The 5,193-nt window shown below is 46.4% G+C and overlaps 2 non-coding genes across 2 annotated transcripts; both read right to left on the bottom strand.

The window, feature by feature from the left end:
- Positions 1-586: 586 nt before the first annotated feature.
- LOC123719129 lies at positions 587-743 on the bottom strand. Its single transcript, XR_006755192.1, has one exon. It is a non-coding gene; the product is annotated as a 5.8S ribosomal RNA (ribosomal RNA).
- A 352-nt stretch (positions 744-1,095) lies between these two features.
- On the bottom strand, positions 1,096-3,001 carry LOC123719122. The gene has a single exon (XR_006755186.1). It is a non-coding gene; the product is annotated as a small subunit ribosomal RNA (ribosomal RNA).
- Between the last annotated feature and the right edge of the window lie 2,192 nt (positions 3,002-5,193).

The following is a 5,193-nucleotide window of genomic DNA, read 5'->3' as shown; positions in this document are numbered from 1 at the left end:
GTTAACGACGGCATCGTTCCGTCCGTTTTAAGAACACACGTCACAATAATTTCGTACACACTACAATTGCACAAACACCGCACGCACACACTGGGCGCAACCGCTAGAGCAGCGGGCGCGCGCGTTTCGCTTCCTCTCGCGAGAGTAAGAGAAACTGAGCCGAACGCGACAACTTTCAACGACAGCGTCGAGACACGTCGACGCGCGCACCGGCGCCGACCGTCGCGCGATCGCCATGCGGGACCGGGACGATGCGAGCAAACACGCGCGACGCGTAAACGCGAACGTCGTTGTCGTCGTTGTCGTTGTCGTTGCGTAAAGACTCGACGCGCACCCGTGCCGCGGGAGACACGGTGCGGCGGGGAGAATTTATTTGTGCGACAAAAGTATCGTATAGACGTGGCTTAACACGGCCAATACGGATGACGAGTCGTAATCGAACATATATTCGAACGGATCGTTCGGCCGCTCGGCGGCCTAGCGAAACCGTCAATTGCACGCGCGACAGAGATGCGGCGCTACGACCGGAGTCGCAGCGATCGCCGCTCGTCACGCGAACAGTGTGGCTTTTTGTTTTTATGCAGCCGGCCCCTCAGACCGGAGTGGTCCTGGATATTTCTCCACGGACCGCAATGTGCGTTCGAAATGTCGATGTTCAAATGTGTCCTGCAGTTCACACTATGACGCGCAGTTAACTGCGTTCTTCATCGACCCGCGAGCCAAGTGATCCACCGTTCAGGGTAATCGTTTTGTTTTTGTGTGTGTTTTTGTATGAGAAAATATAAAAGGTGCGAAAAAATTAAACAAAAAAATTTGAAAATAATACTTATCATTAACGTGTACGACAAATGAAAAGAAAGAAAATCTCTTTTATTTGCGTGGTTGTACACAAAAATTATAAAATATTATTTCAAAGTATCAATAGGCGATAGCGAACGCTAATCAAAGCGTGTCGCAACGCACACGTCGCGAATCGACGAGAGAGAGTCAACCGTCTCGGATTCGATTTTGATTCGTATCATTCACGTGTTTTTGTATTTTTTTCTTTTTTTGCGAGTCTTTGACAACAACAAAACAAAAAGAAAAAACCAACGTTAATGATCCTTCCGCAGGTTCCCCTACGGAAACCTTGTTACGACTTTTACTTCCTCTAAATGATCAAGTTTGGTCAACTTCCCCAGCAACGCCGACGGCCGTGAGGCCACCGCGTGTCGGTCCGAAGACCTCACTAATCATTCAATCGGTAGTAGCGACGGGCGGTGTGTACAAAGGGCAGGGACGTAATCAACGCGAGCTTATGACTCGCGCTTACTAGGAATTCCTCGTTTATGGGGGGATAATTGCAAACCCCAATCCCCAGCACGAAGGAGTTTCAACGGGTTGCCCGGGCCTCTAGGCCAGGGAGAACATGTTGATTCCTTCAGTGTAGCGCGCGTGCGGCCCAGGACATCTAAGGGCATCACAGACCTGTTATTGCTCAATCTCGTGCGGCTCGAAGCCGCCGGTCCCTCTAAGAAGAATTTTAATACGTCGCCAGTGAGTTGCGCTCCCCGAGAGTCGCGCACACCTTGAATGACGACGCCTATTTAGCAGGCTAGAGTCTCGTTCGTTACCGGAATTAACCAGACAAATCGCTCCACCAACTAAGAACGGCCATGCACCACCACCCACCGAATCAAGAAAGAGCTGTTAATCTGTCAATCCTTCCGGTGTCCGGGCCTGGTGAGATTTCCCGTGTTGAGTCAAATTAAGCCGCAGGCTCCACTCCTGGTGGTGCCCTTCCGTCAATTCCTTTAAGTTTCAGCTTTGCAACCATACTCCCCCCGGAGTCCAAAATCTTTGGTTTCCCGGAAGCTGCCCGCCGAGCCATTGTAGTAACGTCGGCGGATCGCTAGATGACATATTTACGGTTAGAACTAGGGCGGTATCTAATCGCCTTCGAACCTCTAACTTTCGTTCTTGATTGATGAAAACACCTTTGGCAAATGCTTTCGCTGATGTTCGTCTTGCGACGATCCAAGAATTTCACCTCTAACGTCGCAATACGAATGCCCCCAGTTATCCCTATTAATCATTACCTCGGAGTTCTGAAACCAACAAAATAGAACCGAGATCATATTCTATTATTCCATGCACGAAATATTCAAGCGGCATTTTGAGCCCGCTTTGAGCACTCTAATTTGTTCAAAGTAAAATTGTCGGCCCACCTCGACACTCACCGAAGAGCACCGCGATAGGATTTTGATATTGAACCGGCGTTTTACCGCCGGCTCACCGACGATATGCTCCGCAGACGTGTCAGTATCACCGCGGATGCGGTGCACCGACAGCGCGGCGCACAAATGCAACTACGAGCTTTTTAACCGCAACAATTTTAGTATACGCTATTGGAGCTGGAATTACCGCGGCTGCTGGCACCAGACTTGCCCTCCAATTGTTCCTCGTTAAAATATTTAAAGTGTACTCATTCCGATTACGAGGCCTCGTAAGAGTCCCGTATCGTTATTTTTCGTCACTACCTCCCCGTGCCGGGAGTGGGTAATTTGCGCGCCTGCTGCCTTCCTTGGATGTGGTAGCCGTTTCTCAGGCTCCCTCTCCGGAATCGAACCCTGATTCCCCGTTACCCGTGACAACCATGGTAGTCGCAGAAACTACCATCGAAAGTTGATAAGGCAGACATTTGAAAGATGCGTCGCCGGTACTGGACCGTGCGATCGGCAAAAGTTATCCAGATTCATCAAAATTAACGACTTCGGACGCATGGCCCTCCGCCGATTGGTTTTGATCTAATAAAAGCACTCATCCCATCACTGGTCAGAGTTCTGATTGCATGTATTAGCTCTAGAATTACCACAGTTATCCAAGTAACTGAGTAAGATCTAAGGAACCAAAACTGATATATTGAGCCATTCGCGGTATCGCCTTAATACGGCTTGCACTGAGACATGCATGGCTTAATCTTTGAGACAAGCATATAACTACTGGCAGGATCAACCAGGGAGCTGCTTACGCAAACGACACGCCTACACCGCGGTCACGCGGCTTCGGCGAGCCGCTGGCTCGGCGGCGTCGAGGGGCGCGCGCTTGCGCGCGCGCCTTCTCGACACGCGTGAACGTAACGCGTCGAATTTGCACGCGACGCGACGTTCGCGCTTCATATCGATAGACTAACTTTGACCGGTCTACGAGCGGCCGTCCCGTCACGATCTCGCAACGAGGTGATGTACAACGATGCTCGACCACTGTGAGGGACATAAAACTGCAACGAACACGACCCCGCGGGCGGGAATCGATGTTGTGACAATTTGAAAATTGAACATTCATCTAAACGCAACTTCTCAATTTTTATTCAATACGTTATTGTAAACATATTAAAACTCGGCTGGCAATTACATGCGCACACACACGCATGATTCGCACTAGATACGATCAACGCCCGGAGCTTGAGGGATAAATTCCAACACGACGCTGCGCACACCGTTTCGACGATGGGCGCGTGTGCGTCCTCTTTTATACATTCTTTCCATATACGGTCGCCGTGGCGACCGCGCACGTGTCGAACACGCTAGGCGCCCTGCGTTGAGGTGTGCCTAGAAGCGTATTCTTTTAACATCACAGATAACACCGGGGGAGACGGTCCCAAATCTTGGTCGATTGGTAACATCACCATACGGTCTGCGAACGCGGTGCTATAATATAATTTTATATTATATTATATAAAATATGAGGAGGAGTAGTATGTATATTCTTTGTTATTTTGTGTTGACACAAGAGAGATATATAAAATGTACTATACACCACACACACAGAGAGAGAGAGAGCTGGGAAAGATCTCGGCGGTCTCGCATTCGAAATACGAATTTGATATAATTTCCTCCGAAAATCCATACCCATATCTATATCATCCATGCGCGAATATATGTATATAATATTCTCACACTTCGCACAAACACAAAAACAAAAACAAGAACACATTCTCTCTCGTCCGTCGTTCGTGTCTATTATATAGACGAACGACGCGCGGCAACGAGAACGAGTCGACGCTGTGCGCACGACTGTTTCGCTCCACATCTATACCGAGAGCAATAGTCCGCGTCGGCATTGGAGCGGACGTCGAATGTTTCTCGTAGAGCGAGCGAGAGAGAGACGATTTTTCATTTTATTATGTATGTGTATTGGCGTGCAGTAGTAGCACGTAGTAGTACTAGTAGTAGTAGTAAAAAAATATTATTATTTATTTTATTGACTGATATGATTTTGTTTGTTTTCTTTTTTTTTGCATAGACATTTGTATTGATAGATATGTTTCTCGTTGAAGCTCGCAGCACACGCTCAGAGAAATGGCAATGTGGGTTTATTTGAAGAAAAAAAAAAACAATTAATTTATTAATAATATGTATGTATGTATGTATGTATGTATGTATGTATAATAATGAATTATAATAATTATTCCGATGCAACGTCAGAGGAAAATGTTTCTCGTACAGGTGCGGCGCGCGACGGCCGGCCGCTCGACAGTTTCGCGCCGAATGTTTCTCGTTGAAGCTCGCAGCACACGCTCAGAGAAATGGCAATGTGGGTTTATTTGAAGAAAAGAAAAAACAAAAAAAAACAATTATATTTATTAATAATATGTATGTATGTATGTATGTATGTATGTATGTATAATAATGAATTATAATAATTATTCCGATGCAACGTCAGAGGAAAATGTTTCTCGTACAGGTGCGGCGCGCGACGGCCGGCCGCTCGACAGTTTCGCGCCGAATGTTTCTCGTTGAAGCTCGCAGCACACGCTCAGAGAAATGGCAATGTGGGTTTATTTGAAGAAAAAAAAAAAAAAAAAAAAAACAATTAATTTATTAATAATATGTATGTATGTATGTATGTATGTATGTATAATAATGAATTATAATAATTATTCCGATGCAACGTCAGAGGAAAATGTTTCTCGTACAGGTGCGGCGCGCGACGGCCGGCCGCTCGACAGTTTCGCGCCGAATGTTTCTCGTTGAAGCTCGCAGCACACGCTCAGAGAAATGGCAATGTGGGTTTATTTGAAGAAAAGAAAAAACAAAAAAAACAATTATATTTATTAATAATATGTATGTATGTATGTATGTATAATAATGAATTATAATAATTATTCCGATGCAACGTCAGAGGAAAATGTTTCTCGTACAGGTGCGGCGC

Source organism: Pieris brassicae, unplaced genomic scaffold (assembly GCF_905147105.1).
Source record: "Pieris brassicae unplaced genomic scaffold, ilPieBrab1.1, whole genome shotgun sequence".
In the NCBI taxonomy this organism is placed as follows: Eukaryota; Metazoa; Arthropoda; class Insecta; order Lepidoptera; family Pieridae; genus Pieris; species Pieris brassicae.
Note: the sequence above shows the minus strand (reverse complement) of the source record. Positions and strands in the feature narration are given on the sequence as shown.